The sequence below is a fragment of the Jaculus jaculus genome, chromosome 11 (genome assembly GCF_020740685.1).
Source record: "Jaculus jaculus isolate mJacJac1 chromosome 11, mJacJac1.mat.Y.cur, whole genome shotgun sequence".
NCBI lineage: Eukaryota > Metazoa > Chordata > Mammalia > Rodentia > Dipodidae > Jaculus > Jaculus jaculus.
The window spans coordinates 17,584,199-17,607,550 of NC_059112.1; the positions used below are offsets into that span (position 1 = coordinate 17,584,199).

The 23,352-nt window shown below is 46.1% G+C and overlaps 1 protein-coding gene across 3 annotated transcripts in view; it reads left to right on the plus strand.

Moving 5' to 3' along the window:
* The first annotated feature begins 22,181 nt into the window (after nucleotides 1–22,181).
* The window catches only part of Tec (tec protein tyrosine kinase), a 148,946-nt gene continuing 147,775 nt past the window's right edge, over nucleotides 22,182–23,352 (plus strand). For all 3 annotated transcript variants that reach the window (XM_045130227.1, XM_045130230.1, XM_045130232.1), the window contains exon 1: nucleotides 22,182–22,291. The gene's annotated coding sequence lies outside the window, so the exon portion shown is untranslated. The remainder of the gene's footprint in view (nucleotides 22,292–23,352) is intronic.

The window sequence follows — 23,352 nt, forward strand, 5'->3', positions numbered from 1 at the left end:
AAGTCAGATGCACAAAGTGTCACATGCATCTGGAGTTTATAGTGGCAGGAGGACCTGACGTGCCCATTTTCTTTCTCTCTCTCTTTCACTAATAAATAAATAAATAAATAAATGTTTTTATTTTATATATATATTTATTTATTATATTATATTTGCAAGGACAGAGAGAGAGAAGAGAGACAGACAGATGGAGAATGGGCACTCTGGGGGCTGTAGCCACTGCAAACGCACTCCAGACGCATATATCCCTTGTGTATCTGGCAAACGTGGGTCCTGGGGAATCGAACCTGGGTCCTTTGGCTTCGCAGGCAAATGCCTTAATCGCTAAGCCATCTCTCCTGCCCTAAATAAATGTTTTTTTAAAAAAATTTTTTCTGTTTATTTTTATTTATTTATTTGACAGTGACAGAGAGAGAGAGAGAATGGGCTTGCCAGGGCCTCCAGCCACTGAAAATGAACTCCAGATGAGTGTGCCCCCTTGTGCATCTGGCTAACGTGGGTCCTGGGGAATCAAGCCTCAAACCAGGGTTCTTAGGCTTCACAGGCAAGCGCATAACCGCTAAGCCATCTCTCCAGCTCTAAATAAATGTTTGTTTGTTTTTTTTTTAAATTTATTTGAGGGCGACAGACACAAAGAAAGACAGATAGAAAGACAGATAGAGAGAGAGAATGGACGCGCCGGGGCATATAGCCTCTGCAAACGAACTCAAGATGTGTGCCCCCTTGTGCATCTGGCTAACGTGGGACCTGGGGAACCGAGCCTCAAACCGGGGTCCTTAGGCTTCACAGGCAAGCGCTTAACCGCTAAGCCATCTCTCCAGCCCTGAATAAATGTTTTAAGAGACAAAGGCCGTAACAAAACAGGACATCGTAATCAAAGCCACGAAGCGCCACCTGGTGGCGAGAGCTGATTCTTCCCGCCCTGTGAGTAGAGGCATTGTTGATTGCAATTTATTCTCCCACCAGCAGGGTGTGAGAGTTTCCAATGGGCTGTTAATTGAAGCTATTTCATTGAGTCCTGGAGCAGAAAGGACGTGACTCCTGTGTAACAATGGGGAATTAAACCCCGAGCCAGCAGGCCTTGCAAACACCTGGAACGGCTGAGCCATCTCCCCAGTCCAGAATTTTCAGTCAGTCTATTTAAAGTTATTATTTCAGTTAACTTGGTTTGATTCTTGAAGGCCTGACAGCATTGTTAAGACAAGGTGCTTATTTGGCTGGGATACACGTTTCCTGGTTCTGTGTCCCTACTGGTGCTGATGGGTGGAGGAAAAATTAAGACGAATTCTTAGAGGGTGAGCATACGTGTAAACGTCAAGATTGGCCATAAGAAACTGCAGTTTAGGCAAATGCTTTTCCTGATCAAGTGGAAGAAGTTTGCATAAAATCAAGATTTTAATATCTATGTTTATGTCTTGAGCTTGAATTAGGTAGACAGGCTTTCATGCTTAATGAGTTTTTAAATTTTTATTTAATTTTTTTATGTTTTGAGGTAGGGTCTCACTCTAGCCCAGGCTGACCTGGAATTTGCTCTGGAGTCCCAGGCTGGCCTCGAACCCAAACGTGTGTGCCACTACATCCAGATTATATGATACTTACCATTCATATTCTTCCTTAAAAAAGATTAAAAAATCTGTTCTCGGGACTGGAGGGTGTGGTATTTGCCTAGCATGTGTGAGATCATAGTTTCCATCTCCAGCATTACCTCCAAAAGGGAGGAGAGAAAGTGAGGGGGTGGATGGAGGGGGGAATGGAACAGATTTAAACATGTTTCTTGGGGGGTGGGAGGGTACTACCATGGGATTTTTTTATAGTCATGGAAGTTGTCAATAAAAATCTGAAAAGAAAAAAATAAAAAATAACAAAAAAAATTTCTACTTTTTTTTTTTTTTTTTTTTTGAGGCAGGGTCTCACTCTGGCCCAGGCTGACCTGGAACTCACTATGGAGTCTCAGGGTGGCCTCGAACTCATGGTCATCTTCCTATCACTGCCTCCCGAGTGCTGGGATTAAAGGCGTGCGCCACCACGCCCGGCTTATAGTTCTACTTTTTGAATGGAGATAGGACGTATTAATTATCTAGAATCTGCAAAAAGGAAAATGAAAAAAGGAAACAACAGAAAGTTTCGGGTCTTTCTCATAGCTGCCTTCTGCTTGTTTGCCTGACAGCTGGGATTCTGTGGCACCTGGTGCCTCACGTGCCACCATGTGTTAGCAAATGTCTTTCCTGGAAGGATCGCTGGCATCGCCACTTTTCATACGCAGTGTGGAACGACTCACACTCGGCCCACCTTGCCGAACGCTTGAACAATGCTTTTGTAGAAAATTGACATGAGACTGCTTTGTTCCCATCAGGACGCAAAAGTAGCTCTGGTATCTCTTTTTCTCTCTCTCTCTCTTTTTAATTTCTTTTTCTTTTCTCTTTTGGTTTCTCAAGGGATGGTCTCACTGTAGCCCAGCTGACCTGGAATTCACTAGGTAGCCTCAGAGTGGCCTTGAACTCATGGCGATCCTTCTACATCTGCCTCCCGAGTGCTGGGATTAAAGGCGTGCGCCACCACACCCAGCTCATATTTGGCTTTTTCCTAAAGCAATCTTCCATTTGTCAATTTTATAGTCTATGGACTAAGACTTTAAAATTCCATGACATCTTGTTTACAAAAGATCATAAAGTATTAAACCATTGGTTTATGTGGATACAAATGATGTGAGATTTAGAACTGAGACTGGCTTGTTTTGGGAGCTCTATCAGCAGAAGAAACTGCATTCAAATCAATGTTTCAGTAATGTTGCCAGGTGCTGTGCACCCAGATTTTCAGCACTCCCCAAACCTCTGGCAGTTATGTTCAGACTGCACAAGCGTTCCGTTTGTCTCCACACCATTCTCATATTCACCTGAGGGGGCGGGGAGGGAGGAAGGGATGAGACCCCTATACTTGAGGATGGTCCCCCAGTACACCCATTTGTGTCCTGGATCGAGTATTTCTCACTATCTTCACACACACATATAAATATGTGTGTGTTGTAGACAGCTCCATGTTGCTGGGATGAATATCCAATCCAGACACAGTTTAGGGGAAGAAAGGATTTATTTCAAAAAAAATTCACCAAATGGGGAAAGAAGCTTCTTCCATACAGCCAAGCAGACACCAAAAGCAGCAAGCACAAACCCGCCAGTAAGCAGGAGCCCCAGCTTGAGACCCGCTCTCCACATATTTGGGCTGGAAACCAGATCTGCTTCCAAACACACCTCAGGGCTGGATCCCAGGCTCCGCCCCTGGTGACGCCTCCTCCAGCCAAGGGGTCTGGAGACCCAAGTTACAAGCTTTTTTTTTTTTTTTTTTTTTTCGAGGTAGGGTCTCACTCTGGTCCAGGCTGACCTGGAATTAACTCTGTAGTCTCAGGGTGGCCTCGAACTCATGGCGATCCTCCTACCTCTGCCTCCCGAGTGCTGGGATTAAAGGCGTGCACCACCACGCCCGGCTTCAAGCTTTAATAAGATACCTAAGCTGGAGCCGGACAGATGGCTCAGAGTCTCAAGTGCTTGCCTATAAACCCTAAGGACCCAAGTTGGATTCCCCAGGACCCACAGAAAGCTGAATACACAAGGTGGCATGTGTCTGGAGTTCCTCTGCAGTGGCTGGAGGCCCTGGCATGCCCGTTCCCTCTGTCTCTCTTCTGTCTACCTCTTTCTGCTTGCAAATAAATAAACATGTTAATAAGGGTTGGAGAAATGGCTTAGAGGTTAAAGATACTTGCCTGCAAAACCTAAGGGCCCAGGTTGGATTTCCCCAGGACCCATGTAAACCAGATGCATAAAGTGGCACGTATGTCTGGAGTTGTTTCATGTCTGGTGGGCCTATTCTCTCTCTCTGCCTCTTTCTAGGTCTCTGAAATAAATTTGTTTTTTTTTTTTTTTTTTTGGTTTTTCGAGGTAGGGTCTCACTCTGGTCCAGGCTGACCTGGAATCAACTCTGTCATCTCAGGGTGGCCTTGAACTCATGGTGATCCTCCTACCTCTGCCTCCCAAGTGCTGGGATTAAAGGCGTGCGCCACCACGCCCGGCTAAATTTGTTTTTTTTAAAAAAAAGTAAATTAGGGGCTGGAGAGATGGCTTAGCAGTTAAGCGCTTGCCTGTGAAGCCTAAGGACCCCGGTTCGAGGCTCGGTTCCCCAGGTCCCACGTTAGCCAGATGCACAAGGGGGCGCACGCGTCTGGAGTTCGTTTGCAGAGGCTGGAAGCCCTGGCGCGCCCATTCTCTCTCTCTCCCTCTATCTGTCTTTCTCTCTGTGTCTGTCGCTCTCAAATAAATAAATAAAAAAAAAAAGAAAAAAAAAAAGAAAAAAAAAAAGTAAATTAGGGTTGGAGAGATGGCTTAGTGGTTAAGGTGCTTGCCTGAGAAGCCTAAGGACCCATGTTTGGCTCTTGAGATCCCACTTAAGCCAGATGCACAAGGTGGCACAAGCGTGCAAGTTTGCCCATGTGCACAAGGTGGTGTACACATCTGGAGTTCGACTGAAGTGTCTGGAGGCCCTCCCTGTTGCACCAGTTCTCTCTCTCATTAAAAAAAAAAAAAAAGGAAAAGAAAATAAATTTTTTTTTCCAAAAGTTTAACAACTACTTAAGTTGTTGGGTATGGTGGCACATGCCTTTAATCTCAGCACTTGGGAGGTAAAGGTAGGGGAATGCTATAAGTTGAAGGCCAGCCTGAGACTATACAATGGATTCCAGGTCAGTCTGGGCTAGAGTGAAACCCTACCTCAATAAACAAAAGGCCCAAGTCTATGGGGGACATACATTCAAATGCATGCATTCAGTCTGTATACATGTGTGTATACATGTTCATATGTTTGTGGGCACATGCACATGCAAGTGCATGTGCACATTTGTGTGTGTGCCTGTGGAGGCCACAGGTCAATGCTGAGTATCTTCCTCAATCAGTCTACACCTGTATTGGTTACTTTCTCATTACTGGGAACAAACACCTGACCAGAGGCAATGTAAGGAAGGGGAGTTATTTTGGCTGACGTTGCTAGCAGATATGCTCCATCCTGGTAGGGAACGCATGGAGGCAGAAGTGGGAAGCTGCCTCATCACATCAGCAGGCAGGAAGCAGAGGATGAACAGGAAGTGGGGCTAGCTACCAAACTTCAAGACCTGCTTCCGGTGGCCTACCTCCTCCAGCAAGGCTCCACCTCCTAAACATTTCACAGACTTCCCGAACAGGCCACCAGCTGGGGATGAAGCGTTTAGCACAGGAGTGTATGGGGGTCATTTAACATTCATACTGCAATGACATCAAATGTATTGAGACAGCGTCTCTCACTGAAACTAGAGCTTAGTAATTTGGCTAGTCCAGCTAGCAAATGAGCCCTAAGGGATCCACCTATCTCCACCTCTTGAATGCTGGGATTGCAAGTGCTTCTTTTTTTTTTTTTTTTTTTTGGTTTTTCAAGGTAGGGTCTCACTCTGGTCCAGGCTGACCTGGAATTAACTCTATAGTCTCAGGGTGGCCTTGAACTCATGACGATCCTCCTACCTCTGCCTCCCAAGTGCTGGGATTAAAGGTGTGCGCCACCACGCCCGGCTATGCAAGTGCTTCTTGACATACCCACCTAGCATTTACATGGGTGCTGGGAATCCAAACTCAGGCCCTTGGGCTTGCATGGCATGTGCTTTACCAACTGAGCCATTGCCCTATGTGGTGGTTTGAATAGATGGTCCCCAATATATTCAGTTTTTTATTTGTTTGCCACCTGGCTGAAGGCAGTGTCATTGGGTGGATCTTAAGGTGTGATGGTGGGTTTCGGATTTCAATCTAAAGATATGCAAAGTGGGTCTAACTGGAGTTCCTGAAGTGTGCTGTGCTATATGGCTTTTGGCTTTTTGGCTTGTGCTTCTCTCTCTCCGCTTGGACCTGTGAAGGCAGGCCAGCTTCTTCTGCCATTTATGGAACTTCCCCTGGATCTGTAAGCTTCAATAAATATCCCTTCCCCCATAACTGTGTCTGGTCTAAAAGTTCATCTCAGTGAACCTGAAGCTGTCTGCTACATCCTAGCATCATGTTTCTTTTAAAAATGTGCAGAGTTCACCTGCCTACTTTGTCCAATGGCAATGGGTAAGTAAACTTATTGTGGAAGGCTTGGATATGCCTTCTATCAGAATTCTACCATCTCCTTCTAGACTTCTTATATGCTCTTCTATAACTTGGGTAGGGGGTGTATTAGTCAGGATCAGGATTCTCTAGATGAACAGAACTGCTAGAATGAATTATATTTAAAAGGGAATTTATTGGATTGACTTATGGTAGTCTAATCACAGTTGCAGGCCCAAGAATCAAGGAACCCGGTAGCTGCTCAGTTCATGTGGGTGGATGCCTCAGCAGTCCCGATCAGGCTCTGAAGGCCTGGATGCTTCCTGAGGAGCTGCTGGGTTTTGATCCACATAGGTCTTCAGTTGACACTGGTCTTCAATCCCCGCTGGAAGGCAGCAAGTAGCTCTGGCAGCCAAATGGAAGGAAAGGGCTCTTTTCACCCAGAGCTTCCTTAGATAAAGTCTGGGGGAAGGGCTCACTATGGGGGAAGGACTTCCTCCTTCAGTTCATCCTTCCTGGAAGCAACTTCAGAGACCCACCTAAAAGGGATTTCTGTGGATTACTAAACAGACCAAGTTGACTGGAAAATGAAATGTAAAGGGACACAACAGACCTGGTTAAACATTCTCCTGTGCAGCCCTTGCCTTCAGGCACACTTAATGGAGGCCACCGTCCAAGCTGATCTCCCTTATTGCAAAATGCAGGTGTTTTCTGTTATCTAAGGAATGGGATGACCCCTCTGTGCAATGTACCATGACCTTCCTGTATCTCTTGGTTTCTAAACATCTTTGTGATTACCTAGCATAGAATGTTTCTTGCTCCAGTTCTGCCTGTGTGTTCTATGCAATGAACACCTTGTGACTTCTTGAAACAGGCAAACCACCCCCCCCCCCGTTTAACAGTAAGTTTATGGTTTAACTGCCATACTGGTTTTTCTTTTTTTTTTTTTTTAATATTTTTTGTTCATTTTTATTTATTTATTTGAGAGTGACAGAGAGAGGGAGAGAGAGAGACAGATAGAGAGAGAACGGGCGCGCCAGGACTTCCAGCCACTGCAAACGAACTCCAGACGCGTGCGTCCCCTGTTCATCTGGCTAACGTGGGTCCTGGGGAATCGAGCCTCGAACCAGGGTCCTTAGGCTTCACAGGCAAGTGCTTAACCACTAAGCCATCTCTCCAGCCCCATCCTGGTTTTTCTATAGACATCATGTGATGATTTCCAATAAAAGCTGACATCCCAAACAGTTCAGGGCTTCATCCTGAGATCCTGACCTCTGGGGTGCAGACCTGGTACACCAGACTTTCTTCCTTTTTTACCCAACAAAACTTTGCCTCACATTCCATGAGTCGATGGTCTTACTTGTGCGACACTGGACTCCCCATAACATTGACAACACCTTAACCATCACAGGGGGACTGCCACAGTTCATCAAGACATGTTCTATATATTTTTTTTAATTTTTATTAACATTTCCCATGATTATAAAATATATCCCATGGTAATTCCCTCCCTCCTCACATGTTCTATATTTTTAAAGATTTTTTTTTAATCATCTGGCATGGTGGCACATGCCTTTAATTCCAGTACTCGGGAGGCAGAGGTAGGAGGATCACCATGAGTTCAAGGCCACCCTGAGACTACATAGTGAATTCCAGGTCAGCCTGGATTAGAGTGAAAGCCTACCTCAAAAAAAAAAAAAAAAATTATCTCTCTGTGGAGGGAAAGAGAGGGAGATATTGAAAAAATGGCTTGCCAGGGCCTCTTGCCACTGTGAGCTCCAGACACATATGCCACTTGGTTCATCTCGCTTTATGTGGGCACTGGGGAATTGAACCCAGGCCTGCAGGCTTTGCAAGCTCTCTCCAGCCCATCAAGACATGTTCTATCATACTCCAGGCCCCCAAACCTCTGAGGAAGAGGGAGTTTCATCACCAACATTTGTTCTTCAAGTCAGTGCACAACAGAGCCACAACGTGAAGGCTGAGAGAAGCTGACTCAAACCCTACTAATCTGCCTTCAGGTCTCCTTCCCCACCCTCTACAGATCTGAGGAGCATTCTTACCTTTTTTTTTAGTGATGGGAAGTTCGATGGATAAATTAATATGTTCGATTCCACTTTAAAAATTTTTTTGTTTATTTTTATTTATTTATTTGAAAGTGACAGTGAGAGAAAGAGGCAGATATATAGAGAATATGGGTACCAGAGCCTCCAGCCACTGCAAACGAATTCCAGATGAATGTGCCACCTTGTGCATCTGGCTTATGTGGGTCCTGGGGAATCAAGCCTCGAACCAGGGTCCTTTGGCTTCATAGGAAACCACTTAACTACTAAGCCATCTCTCCAGCCCATGATTACACTTTTTTTTTATACTTTTTTTATTTTTGGTTTTCTAAGGTAGGGTCTCACTATAGCTCAGACTGACCTGGAATTCACTATGTTGTCTCAGGGTGGCCTCAAACTCATGGCAATCCTCTTACCTCTACCTCCTAAATTCTGGGATTAAAGGCACGCACCACCATGCCTGGCCAGATTCTACACTGGTTTTCCCAGATAGGGTCTCAGTCTAGCCCAGGCTGACCTGGAATTCACCCAGTAGTCTCAGGGTGGCCTTGAACTCATAGCAATCCTCCTACCTCTACCTCATGAGTGACGGGATTAAAGGTGTGCACCACCACACCTAGATTTTCCAACACACACACACACACACACACACACACACACACACACACACACATATATATTTTGAGGTAGTGTCTCACTCTAGCCCAGGCAAACCTGGAATTCACTCTGTAGTCTCAGGGTAGCCTCAAACTCATAGCAATTCTCCTAACTTTACCTCCTGAGTTAAAAGTTTAAAGGCATGCACCACCAGGACTGGCTTCTCTGTCACTTTTATTTTTTATTTTCTTAAGGTAGAGTTTCACTCTAGCCCAGGCTGACCTGGAATTCACTATGTTGTCTCAGGGTGGCCTTGAACTCACAGCAGTCCTCCTACCTCTGCCTCCCGAGTGCTGAGATTAAAGGCGTGCGCCACCACACCTGGCTCCTTCACTTTTTTTTAATGGTCTCACATCAGACATTCTTTCTGAATTTCAGTGTCATTATCCTTACACTCAGAACTGACTACTGCTAACCCTACCCAGATAGTAACTTGCCCTGCAGTCCCAAAGGGACAGATGGTCATGAATAATGGTGGTATGGGGAATGAAAGACCCAGACTAGAAAAACCTTGCATCATCTCGTCATGTCTGTCTTAGAAGAATAAATGAAAGTGAAATGAATAAGAAAATATCTTTCCATCATGAATAAAGCAGTACAAGATGAGATTACCTGTACAGAAAATGAGACAGGGCTATGAAATACTAAATTGTAAATCTTATTTATGTCTGGCATGGTGGGGATGAGATCTTATCTCGAGGTCTTCCAGAAAATGCTTGTGAGTGCCTTCAGAAGTAGGTGGAAAATGAATTTGCCAAAATAAATAGAGAAGTGTCTCAAGGAAATAAATTGGAAGGCAACTGAGGAAGTGCATATGCATTTCTTTGGACAGACCTTGAGTAATGAAGAAAGCTGCATTGGTAGATAAAGATCCCATTGTCCTGTGGAAAGTCATTTTGTTGTCTTAATAACCTGCTTGTCCGGGAAGTCTTCCTTCTGTCGGACAGTAAATCTCTTCTGTTATATTATTTTAATGTCTTTTATCTCTGGCTGAAGTTTCAGTTTGTTATTTTACCAGTGTCAGAACTGTGGTTAGCCACAAAGGAAAAGCATCTTTTTTGTTTGTTTGTTTGTTTGTTTTTTTTTTTCGAGGTGGGGTCTCACTCTAGCCCAGGCTGACCTGGAATTCACTATGGAGTCTCTGGGTGGCTTCGAACTCATGGCGATCCTCTTACCTCTACCTCCCGAGTGCTGGGATTAAAGGCATGTGCCACCACGTCCAGCTTAGGAAAAGCATTTTTATGCATTATTAGTAATTATGACATGTTGCCTAAAGTAGTGGATGCCCATTGGAAGCATGACAAGTTATGTAAACTTTCCATCAGAACGTGTTAGAAAAATTATGAACAGAGACTAAGTCATTTACCTTTGTGGTATTAATATCTATCCAACTTCTTGGGCATACAGGCAGCTTCCAATAAGTGACTGTTTAATCAATTCATTGAATTAAAAAAATTTTGTTTATTTTTATTTATTTATTTGAGAGCGACAGACACAGAGAGAAAGACAGATAGAGGGAGAGAGAGAGAATGGGCGCGCCAGGGCCTCCAGCCTCTGCACACGAACTCCAGACGTGTGCGCCCCCTTGTGCATCTGGCTAAAGTGGGTCCTGGGGAATCAAGCCTCGAACCACCGGGGTCCTTAGGCTTCACAGGCAAGCGCTTAACCGCTAAGCCATCTCTCCAGCCCCAATTCATTGAATTTTACGAGTGTAAAAGTCTCTTATTGACCATTCTCTAAAGATATGAGTGATTTGAAATATCTTAGTCTCTGAAAAGTCTCTTCCTTAAAATATAGGACAAGATGCTGGAACCATGACGCAGTGGTTAAAGGTGCTGCTTGCTCAGGTTCAGTTCCCTAGCACCCGGGTAAAGCTGCCTGCAAACGGCGCACGCGTCTGCAGTTCCTTTGCAGCGGCTAGACACCCTGGCACATCTGTACACACACGCACACTGATTAATTAAAATATATTTAAATTTTTTAAATTTATTTATTTGAGAGCGACAGACACAGAGAGAAAGACAGATAGAGGGAGAGAGAGAGAATGGCACGCCAGGGCTTCCAGCCTCTGCAAACGAACTCCAGACGCGTGCGCCCCCTTGTGCATCTGGCTAACGTGGGACCTGGGGAACCGAGCCTCGAACCACCGGGGTCCTTAGGCTTCACAGGCAAGCGCTTAACCGCTAAGCCATCTCTCCAGCCCTAAAATATATTTAAATAAAATTATTTTTAAATATTTTATTTATTTACTTGAGAGAGAGAGAGAGAGAGAATGGGTGCACCAGGGCCTCCAGCCACTGCAAATGAACTCCAGACATGCGCACCCCCTTGTGCATCTGGCTAACGTGGGTACTAGGAATTGAACCTGTGTCCTTAGGCCTCACAGGCAAACACCTTAACCACTAAGCCATTTCTCTAGACCAAGTAAGTTTTTTTGTTTTGTTTTTTTGAGGTGGGGTCTCACTCTAGCCCAGGCTGACCTGGAATTCACTACGTAGTCTCAGGGCAGCCTCGAACTAATGGTGATCCTCCTACCTCTGCCTCCCGAGTGCTGGGATTAAAGGTGTGTGCCACCACACCTGGCTCCCAAATTTATTTATTTGCTTGTTTTTCGAAATAGGGTCTCACTCTGGCCCAGGCTGCCAATTTATTTTCTTGAGTCAAGGCCTCACACTGCATCTAGAGCTCAGTGATCTGGCTAGACCAGCTAGCCAGCAAGCTCATAAGGACAGTCTTGTCTCTGACTCTCCAGTACTGGGACTCCAAGCAAGTTTCCACGCCCGGCTTTTTTGCCTTGTTTTTTCAAGGTAGGGTATTGCTGTAGCCCAGGCTGACCTGGAAATCACTATGTAGTCTCAGGGTGGCTTTGAACTCATAGCGATCTTCCTCCCTCTGCCCCCTGAGTGCTGGGATTAAAGGCATGAGCCACCACGCCCGGCTGCCATGCCCAGCTTGTATGTGGGTGCTGAGGATCAAAACTCAAGTTCTCCGGTGAGGTAAGCATGTTACCCATCTTCCTAGCCCCCTAAAACTACTTAACTATGATTTTTAGGATGCAGTGACTCACAAACGGCAGTTTTTTTGTTTTTTTGAATCGTGATTTTGTTAAGCATTTAGTTTTTTTTCAGTAGTCAAGAGTTTAACAGTAGGAAATATAGGCATAGCTCAATTTAACTTTAAAAACTTTTAAGTTAACCCATTTTACTGCAGGTAACCCAAACCTTTTTCAGTTTAAGTCCCTTTTCATATCATTTTCATATCCTTTAATAATATACCCCACAACAGTGTTTTACCTTATAAAGTCTTTTTTGAGCCAAAAGCACATCTCTTCCTGTAAAAGTAGAATTAGAATTTGGTATACAAATGTGTCTTTTTTTGTTTGTTTGTTTTTCAAGGTAGGGTCTTGCTGTAGCCCAGGCTGACCTGAAATTCACTATGTAGTCTCAGGGTGGCCTTGAACTCATGGCCATCCTCCTACCTCTGAAACGGCAAAGTTTTTATTCCTGTCCTTTATGGAACTTGCCTAGCTATACCAGACCCACTATCAAAAGCCAACAGAGTTGAATAGTCATGTGGTCCAGTGGGTTCAGAAAGTAGAGCTGTGTGACAATTCTCACTCTGGATGAAAGAGTGTACGCTATTTTTACATGATGTAAAAAAAAAAAAAACAAACCCAGGTATGTGCTTTAAATAGTCTTTTCCACACTCCATATTGACTCTGCACCTGGCCTGAAATAGAATAGGATTAAATACAGTAGAAATTCTCCCAGGACAGCTAGCTGACAGTCAACAGTGGTGGAAACTTGGTTTATAAATCATAAAACTCATCAGGGGGCTGGAGAGATGGCTTAGCAGTTAAGGTGCTTGCCTGTGAAGCCTAAGGACCCATGTTTGACTCTCCAGGTCCCACGTTAGCCAGATGCACAAAGGTGAGGCAAGCGCAAGACAATAAAAGCCCACTAGCTGACATAGCATCTGGAGTTCGATTGCAGTGGCTGAGGCCCTGGCATGCCAATTTTCTGTCTCTCTGTCTGTATCTCTTGGAAATAAAATTAAAACATTAAAAAACAAAACAAAACAAACAAACAAAAAACCTCATCAGGATAAAAAGGAAAGCAGGGGCTGGAGAGATGGCTTGGCCATTAAGGTGTTTGCCTGCAAAGCCAAAGGACCTAGGTTCAATTTTCCAGGACCCATGTAAGACAGATGCACAAGGTGTCACATGTATCTAGAGCTTGTTTACAGAGGCTGAAGGCCCTGGTGCACCTATTCTCTCTCCCTCTCTCTGTTTCTCTCTATGTGTTTACAAATAATCCCGCCGTGGTGGCGCACGCCTTTAATCTCAGCACTTGGGAGGCAGAGGTAGGAGGATCGCTGAGAGTTCGAGGCCACCCTGAGACTACATAGTTAATTCCAGGTCAGCCTGGACCAGAGTAAGACCCTACCTCAAAAAACAAAACAAAATAAAACAAAAAAAAACAACAGGGCTGGAGAGATAGCTTAGCGGTTAAGGAGCTTGCCTGCAAAGCCAAGGATGTCAGTTTGATTCCCACGCTAGCCAGATGCACCAGGGGCCACATGCATCTGGAATTCGTTTACAAGGCTGGAGGCCCTGGCGTGCCCTTTCTCTCTCTTTCTCTCTACCTGCCTATTTCTGTATCTCTCTCAAATAAATAAAAATAAAAAATATTTTAAAAAGTAACAAATAAATAAAATACCTTTCTTTCTTTCTTTCTTTTTTTTAAAAAAAGGAAAGTAGGACCAGTTTCTCTCTCTCTCTCTCTCTCTCTCTCTTTGAGGTTGGGGTCACTCTAGCACAGGTTGACCTGGAATTCACTGTGTAGTCTCAGGGTGGCCTTGAATTTACCGTGATCCTCCTACTTCTTCTGCCTCCTGAGTGCTGGGATTAAAAGGCATGGGTCACCAAGCCAGGCAGGACAGTTCTCCAACACAATAGTGTTCAGTGGTCCAGATTTCCATGCAGTTTCAACAGTGGCTCAAAGGAATGGTGGGGTCAGACCTCTGTACCCCCAAACAAGGTGCACTCATGCAGGGCTGTCCCAGGTTGAGGAATTGGGTCTAGGGCCAGTCAGTCCCCAGCCCGAAGGGTTCTGAGGTGTGTCCGGTGGTTGTCGAGTCTACTACGGAGTCTCATGCCATGGCAGATGACCAGGGATGCCTTTAGGTCGTCATCTAAGCCCGTGGAAAGTCCACAGTATTTACCAAAGTGGATCGCCCACGGTGTATTAGAGAGTCCCGTTTACCTAGCCCACTTTCTGAGAAGGGGAATACCATGCTGGGTTGTAGGTCCATGCTGCTCAGTCCTGGGCCAGTGCTTCTCAGAACACAGCCAAACACTAGGATTCATATATGAGGGCGTAGAGCAGAATGGCCTTCAGGAATGATAAGCTGTTGACTAGATCACGATGACCATCTGCAGGGTGGAGAGCTAGGGAAATGGGTACTCAGCCCAAGGAGCTAGAAATCTGAGGACAAGGCAGACCAACGGTGCAGGCCAAGGCCAAGGCTGAGGGCATGAACACCCTGGAGAGCTGCTGGCGCAAGTCCAAGTTCAAAGGCTGAAGAATCTGGAGTGTGATCTAAGTCCTTCCTTCTGTTTTTCCATTCTATGCAGCCCAGCCATGTTTTTTTGTTTGTTTGTTTGTTTTTGTTTTCTTGAGGTAGGGTCTCTTTAGCTCAGGCTGACCTGGAATTCACTATGTCGTCTCAGGATGGCCTCGAACTCATGGCGATCCTCCTACCTCTGCCTCCCGAGTGTTGGGATTAAAGGCGTGTGCCACCATGCCTGGCTTTTAAATTTATTTTTGATTTATTTGTTTTAGAGAGAAAGAAAGAGGCAAACCGAGAGAGAGAATGGGCTCGCCAGGACCTCCAGCCAGTGCAAACGAACTCCAGACACATGCGCCACCTTTTGCATCTGGCTTTACAGGGGTCCTGGGGAATTGGAACAGGGTCCTTTGGCTTTGCCGGCAAGCACCTACCACTGAGCCATCTTCCCAGCCCTCCCTGATTTTCTAGGCACCCCTCAACCCAAGTGGTATGGCAAGTGTACTTCACCCCCAGGGAGCACTAGTCAAGGATGCTGATTATTTGGAAATGGCTGATCCAAACTGAGATGTGCAGCAGGTGTGAAACACCCACCAGGAGGGCAGCTGCGGTGCCAAGGGGATGGGGAGAGTGTGCTGTGTCTCCTTGTTTTGTGGCCACCACATGTTGAAAAGATAGTGTTTTGGGTAAATTTGGCTAAGAATGATATATTGTCAACATTAATTTTGCCCATTTGTTTTCTCTTTCTTTTATTATTTTTAAATTTTTTTTGTTATTTTTATTTATTAGAGAGAGACAGAGAGGGACAGAAAGAGGCAGATAGAGAGAGGGAGAGAGAATGGGCGCGCCAGGGCCTCCAGCCACTGCAAACAAACTCCAGACGCATGTGCCCCCTTGTGCATCTGGCTAACGTGGGTTCTGGGGAGTCAAGCCTCGAACCGGGGTCCTTAGGCTTCACAGGTAAGCGCTTAATTGCTAAGCTATCTCTCCAGCCCTTTTATTGTTTTTTTTTTTTTTTTTTTGAGGTAGGGTGTCAATAGCTCAGGCTGACCTGGAATTCACTATGTCATCTCAGGATGGCCTTGAACTCATGGTGATCCTCCTACCTCTGCTTCCCGAGTGCTGGAATTAAAGGTGTGGGCCACCACGCCCAGCCGGTGAGTTTATTCATTTTATCACATCTGGAGAAACAACTAGCTAAGGGTCATTCAAGGAAGGGGAGAAATTCTCTGACTAAAAGTAAAATTGAACAGGGTGTGGTGGCACATACCTTTAATCCCAGCACTTGGGAGGCAGAGGTAGGAGATTCACCATGAGTTCAAGGCCAGCCTGAGGCTACATAGTGAATTCCAGGTCTGCCTGGGCTAGAGTGAGACCCTACCTTAAAAAAACCAATAATAATAATAACAGTAATTTAAAAATTGAATTTGTCAACTTGTATTCTCCCACAAAGAGAAATTTATTAATTCATTCACCCACTTAACAATTTGATGAGTGTATCCCAGCAAATAAGGTGCATGTATATAGTAAGCACCATTACATGAAATTTTGCTAGTCATTAGGAAATCTCACAGATGACAATTTACAGTATCTGATATATGCTTATATATTATGTGTGTTTATATATATCAAATATATTTTTATATATGAATATTTATGTTTACATTTGGTATATTTACAGTATGTATCTGAAGAGGTCAAAATAGAGAAATTCACATTTGGCAATTTTATAATTTTATTATAATTGTATTGTATTATAAAAATATATATTAATCTGCTATCACTTAAAAATATTTATTTTATTTTATTTTTGAAATTTTTATTAACTACTTCTGTGATTATAAAACATATCCCATGGTAATACCCTCCCTCCCCCCACTTTCCAATTTGAAACTCCATTCTCCATCATATCTCCTCCCCCAAAATATTTATTTACTTATTTGCATGTGGAGGGAGAGCAGAGAAAGAGAGAATGGCCACCCCAAGGCCTCTAGCCACTGCAAACAAACTGCAAATGCATACATTTGAGATGCATGGGCCACTTTATGCATCGGGCTTTATGTGGGTCCTGGGGAATGAAACCCAGGACACCAGGCTTTGCAAGCAAATGCCTCAACCACTGAGCCATCTCTCCAGCCCAATTGCTACTTGTTAAAAAAAAAAAAAAGGGCTGAGGCTGGAAGCCCTGGCGTGCCCATTCTCTCTCTCCCTCTATCTGTCTTTCTCTCTGTGTCTGTCACTCTCAAATAAATAAAAATTAAAAAAAAAAAAGCTGGACACAAAGTGGCACATGTATCTGTGATCTGAACATGCCTTGAGCAATGGGAAGGGAACCCAGGACAATCTGGAAACTTGTGGGCCAGCTAGACTGGGGCAGAAAAACACAGGCACCATGAATAGAGAGAACAGATGCCCTCAGGTTGTCCTCAGATGTCCACTTGTGCTGGGGCATGCATGTGCCCATCTACACCCACACCACACACATAACAACAACAATAATAAAACGATCAAGAGAGCTGTTACCAGTTATAGCGTACTTCCTAATAATCACAACATGGCTGGCAGACCAATTTTCCTATGGGCTTTGTTAACATTATTGTCCAGAAGCCAAAAAGTATGCTGAATGAAATGTCTCTTTTGCTTTGGACCATCATAGTGAGCAACCGATGACAGGAAATAGCATGCAGTATTAGAAAAACCACCATTAAAACAGCAACAACAAAACACTGCCACAACTAAAGAAAATGCTCAAGCCTGGCGTAGTGGCACCCACCTTTAATCCCAGCACTCGGGAGGCAGAGGTAGGTGGATTGCCATGAGTTTGAGGCCACCCTGAGACTACATAGTGAATTCCAGGTCAGCCTGGACTAGAGTGAGACCTTACCTTGGAAAACCAAAAAATAAAAAACAAAATAAATAAAAAAGAAGAAGAAAAAGAAAAGGCTCAGAAATCCTTTATTTCTTTGTGTTGAAATTAGTCCTGGGCAAAAATGGATCAGAAGAGGCAGAACTTTCTTCTATTATGATTCAGATGATAGAAAAATCTCTTCAATTAGGAATTTATTTGGCTGAGCATCTCTGGGTGCAAACTTCTGGAAGTATGAGTATACAAGGCCCTCCATGTTTTTCATCTACTTGTAATCAGTCCAGGACAGCAGAGTGTAAGCCATGTTGTTTTTCTTACTTTTTATTTATTTAATATTTTTTTCAAGGCAGGGTCTCACTCTAGCTCAGGCTGACCTGGAATCCACTATGGAGTCTCAGGGTGACCTCCAACTCACAGTGATCCTTCTACCTCTGCCTTCCAAGTTCTGGGATTAAAGGAGTGTGTCAGCATACCCTGGAGAGGGAAAGAGAGAGAGAGAGAGAGAGAGAGAGAGAGAGAGGGAAAGAAGGAGGGAGAGAGAGAAAGGGTGCGCCAGTGCCTCCAGTCGCTGCAAACAAACTCCAGATGCGTGCACTACCTTGTGTATCTGGCATTACGTAGGCTTGACAGGCAGATGCCTTAACTGTTGAGCCATCTCTCCAGTCCCTAGTTCTTACTTTTTAAAGCCAAATATCATCAGCTTTGAGCTTCATCCACTTACTAGCAGGAAATCAATCTATAGTGTTCATGGACTCACAGAAACATCACAGGCTTGCGCAGTTCCAGGACCTTTGGAGATGGCCTCGGGCCTGGCTCTTGGGCAAATGTTGTCTCATTCCCCTTACTTCTCCTTGATCTGGTGATGTGTTGGGCAAGGCTGGGACAGGGATGGAGGCTTGGTGCATCTCTGAGTTCATTTGGAGGAGCCATAGGCACACACCCTGGCTGCTGCTTAAGTGCCATACTGAGAGCTGTCATTCCTAGAACTCCTTCCAGCTCCACATGCTAATCTTATATTTTATTTATTTCTTTGAGAGAGAGGAGGCAGCTAGAGAGAAAGAGAGAGAGAATGGGCACGCCAGGGCCTCTAGCCACTGCAAACGAACTCCAGACACATGGGCCACCTTGTGCACGTGGCTTACGTAGGTCCTGGGGAATCGAAGCTGGGCCCGTTGGCTTTGCAGACAAACGCCTTAACCACTAAGCCATCCCTTTAGCCCCTTTTTGTTTTTATTTTTTTTAAAAATGTTTTTATTTTAGAGAGTGTGTGTGTGAGAGAGAATTGGCATACCAGGGACTCAGCCACTGCAATCTCATTTCAGACGCTTGCGCCACCTAGTGGGCATGTGCAACCTTGCGCTTGCCTCACCTTTGTGTCTCCGGCTTAGGTGGGATGGGGAGAGTGAAACCTGGGCCCTTAGGCTTTGCAGGCAAGAAGCTTTACAGCTAAGCCATCTCTCCACTTCCCAGAGACATCTTTTGTCTTAGTTTGGGCTTTCCCTAAGAAGCTGACAGCATAAAAGGTGACAGGAGAGACCCAGTGGAGAGTGAGGCAGGGATGATGGAGAAGCCAGTATGGAGGCATTGTGGCCGTGGGAACCTCGGTTCTACAGAAGCCTTGAAAGCAGCATACTAAGAACCTTGCATGCTTGTCTGCTCAGGACACCAGAAACACATCAGCTTGTCCCTGTCTGTTGAGGGCAGTTATATCACGCTGCTAATAGCTGGCACCACAAAATGCCACAACCGCGCTGGAGAAATGGCTTGGCGGTATAGGCACTTGCTTGCAAAGCCAAAGGACCTAGGTTTGATTCCTCAGGATCCACGTCAGCCAGCTGCACAAGGTGGCATGTGTGTCTGGAGTTCGTTTGAAGCAGCAGAAGGCTCTGGCTTGCCCATTCTCTCTCTACCTCTTTCCTTCTCTCTCCCTCTCTGTCTCTCTCTAGTAAATAAATAAATTACCTCCCCCCCTAAAAAAGCCACAACCTTGGATGGCTTAAAGAACTGAAATGAGAGGGCTGGAGAGATGAATCAGTGATTAAAGGTACTTGCTTGCAAAGCCTGATGGCCTGGGTTCAATTTCCCAGTATTCACATAAAGCCAGATGCACAAAATGGCTCATGTATCTGCAGTTTGTTTGCATTGGCAAGAGGCTCTGGAGTGCCCATTCTCCCTCTCTCTCCTTGCAAATAAATAAATGAATAAACACACACACACACACACACACACACACATATATTTTATTGTTGTTTTGTTTTTCGAGGTAGGGTCTCATGAAGGGGATCTAGGGTCACACACGTCTCTGCTTCCACCCTTCACACTAGGTTTGAAGTTGACCATGACATCTCTCCATCTAAAACCCTCAACTGGGGAGGCAGAGGCAGGAGGATAGCTATAAAATTGAGGCCAGCCTGAGACTACAGAGTGAATTCAGGTCAGCCTGGGCTGGAGTGAGAGACTACCTTAAAAAACAAAAACAAAAACAAAAAACAAACACAAAAACTCAACCAACTGGCTGGAAACACACCCAATCCTTTCTTTCCCCTGGCTGTGGCTATGTTTTTAGACCCCATGCTCATCTCTCTGCCCTGGGAGGGAAGTCCTCACTACCATGAATGATCATCAGATCAAAGACAAAGGACTGGAGGTATGGCTTAGCAGTTAAGACGTTTGCCTGCAAAGCCAAAGGACCCAGGTTCGGTTCCCCAGAACCCACGTTACCCAGATGCACAAGGGGCCCTGGATTTCGTTTGTAGTTGGCTGGAAGCCCTGCCACGTCCATTCTCTCTCTCTCTCTCCCTCTTTCTCTGATAAATAAAAAGACGAAGATTTTAGTACAGATGGTTCATGTGGGAGAGGATCCCAGTGAACCCAAGTGGTGAAGTCAAGCCAGGTAGAGAAGGAAGTCCGTAATGCAGGCCTTGGTTGAGTAGCTTATCGGTGAGGGAACATGTCTCAGTGTTGACCCAGGCAAGGAGCAAGAAAACCCCGGCTTCATCTGAGCTCCTTGGGGACCTCAGCGGCATTTCACGAAGTTTCAGGAATTTCATGAAGTTGTCCGAGGATGTTGTACATTTGTGGGAAGATGAATACCACAGGGACGCCTCAGAGAGGATGAGGCTGCTAGAGAGGGACTGGAGTCAAAAAAGGAGCCACAGGGATGGGGGGAAGGCTCGGCACATATCTGAGGAGACGTGTTCACTAGCTGGATGTTTGCATCGCCTTTATTATAATTGTATTACAAACTAAAATTTAGAATTAATATTGGCTTCTCCTCATCTCCTTTTCCTCATTTATTTGAGAAGGGAGGGGAGAGGCAGATAGAGAGAATGGGTACTCCAGGGCCTCCAGCCACTGCAAATGAACTCCAGACACATGTGCCACCTCGTGCATTTGGCTTACATGGGCACTAGGGAAATGAACCTGTGTCCTTAGGCTTCACAGGGAAGCACCTTAACCAATCCAGACTTTTTTCTTTTTCTTTTTTAATATTTCTTTTTATTTATTTATTTGAGGAGGGCACGCCAGAGCCTCCAGCCACTGCAAACGAACTCCGGGTGGTTGTACCTCCCCCCTTGTACATCTGGTAAACCTGGGTCCTGGAGAATCGAGCCTGGGTCCTTTGGCTTTGCAGGCAAACATCTTAACTGCTAAGCCATCCCTCCAGCCCTTCTTTTTCTTTTATAAATTTGTTTATTTGCAAAGAGAATGGGTGTGCCAGTGCCTCTAGCCACTGTAAACAAACTTCAAATGCATGCCCCACTGTGTGCATCTGATTTTGCATGGGTAGTACGGAACAGAACTTAGGTTGTTAGGCTTTGCAGGCAAGCACTTTAACGGTTGAGCCATTTCCCAGCTTTTTTTTTTTTTTTTTTTTTTTTTGAGACAGGGTTTCACACTGTAGTCCAGGCTGTCTTGGAACTCACTCTGTAGCCCAAGGCTGGTCTCAAATGCCTGGCAATCCTCAACCTCCTAGGTGCTGCAATTACAGGGCATAAGCCATAGCACCCAGCGTTAATGTTGGTTTCTTCTTTACGAGGCTTACATTGATATTGTTTTAGTATTCCTTTTTCATTCTGCAAGTCCAAAGTAACAAGTCAGGGACTGAAAATTATCATCAGTGCATGACATGAGCGGGAAAGAGTAAGACAGACCCCTGAGCAGAGAGCGGTGGGCACCGAGACAAATGGATTACAATGTCCTGCCCAAAGCAAGCAGCTACTGATCGCCAGACCACAGCTGCCAAGTAAGAATGCTCATGCTCTCTTACACCTCTCTTTACTTGCAAGTCATCCGGCTGACCCATCACGGCTTGGCGGAAGCGGAGCTTGGCACCCAGTCCCAATCAGGTGCCACGGGTGCTCGAGGTTCTGCCCGCCGCGGATGGATGTCCCAACCGGATGACTCCCTGGGGATGGGAAGGCCGGACCCAGGGAGACCCCAGGCCGCGTCTAGGTGCCCAGTGGGGCGCTGTGTGAAGCTGGAGCCCTTAGACGGTGGTACCCGCTTCTCACCTCTGCGGGCCTTTGCCCTGAAATCGCCGCAGGGAGGTGGCAGAGGGCCCCACACAGCTGGCTCGGGCGGCTGCCCGCAGCTAGGCGCCGGGGGCGTGGCTACGAGTGGGGCGTGGCGATATGGCGGATGGGCGTGGCTACAGGCGGGGGCGGGGCACTTGAGGCTGAGGAGGGCGTGGCTACTGCGGCGAGCCGTGGAGGCGTGGCGCTACGTCGGAGGGGCGTGGCCACGGGCGGGGCGTGGCAGCAGATGCCGATAAAGGCGCGGCTACTGGGGCGAGTCCTGGGGGCGTGGCCACAGCGGGGCGGGGCATCGGGAGGCCAATAGGGGCGTGGCCACAAGCGTGGCTTGGCGTCTGGCCTTACGGGGCGTGGCTACTAGGGGAGGTGAGGGCGTGGCCACATGAGGGGCGGGGCGTAGGGGACCGGTGGGCGTGGCCACGGGCGCGTAGAAGGCGCGCAGCAGTGTCCAGATCCCGCCAGACCTCTCTGGGTTCCCCGGCCGGCTCTGCGCGCGCTCCGGCTACCTAGGTAAGGCATCCAGCGCTGACCCGGAACCGTGGGACTCGCGAGCGGGGAGCGTCGGGTGTGTGTGTGTGTGTGTGTCGGGGGGAGGGTACCCACAGACGAGGTGGCTTCCACATGCTCAGGGACTGACCCCCGGGGGACTCTCCCATTTCGCGTGGCGGAGCAGGAGCCCGCGGGCTCTCCACGCCGGGTGGCTGGATCCGTCGTCGTTGGTCCTGGAAGAAGGGCAGGTGCGCGTCGCGGCGTGGCCGCACCTTTCTGGTGGGTTGCAGCAGACTCTCCATCTTCTAGGGCTTCGGATCGGAGCCCCACTTTCCCCCTTGAGTTTTCTGGGCTGACGCCGCCCGGCGTGGTTGAGTTCACGTCGCAGATGAGTGGCATTTTGATTGAAGGTTGGAAGAATCCGCGAAGATGGTCACTTGGTGGCCTGTGTCCCAGCGCCTCGCCCCATCAAGTGTATTTTCTCTCTCCTCTTCATGGGAAGTGGTGCCTGGATGGGGCTTGGGAATACTAGGACCCTGTGCCGGGGAGCCCCCCTGGATCCTAAATTTCCTTTTCGACTCTCTTCTTTCACGGACTTATATCAGGCATATTCCTGTGTATTGGTTTGGGGAGCAATCTCCTCCCTTGTCATGCTGGAAACTGGGGCCACGGAATTGAGTCGAAATCAGTGTTAAACTGGAGTAATAGGATGGCTGGTGGTTAAGCGGGTTTGAAGGATATCCAAATAGTTACATGTTTTGTGCATATGCCATATATATATATATTTTTTTTTTTCCAGTGAGTGCTCATTTTCCTCTTAGGAATTTCTGACAGTTTATTCTTTTCTAGAAAATTCTTTCCTATAGAGCTGGGGTTGGGAGTAGGAGGAACAGCTACACTTCCACAGGCCTCCCAAGTAAATTTTGGGATTTAGCAGGTTAATTTTTGACACTGGTAACTCCTTAGTCCAGAAGAGTCACAACATATGGTACCGGAATGCCATCATTTCATTTAAAAATATATATATTTATTTACTTATTTGAGAGGAAGAACCAAGAGAGAGAGAAAATGCGCATGCCAGG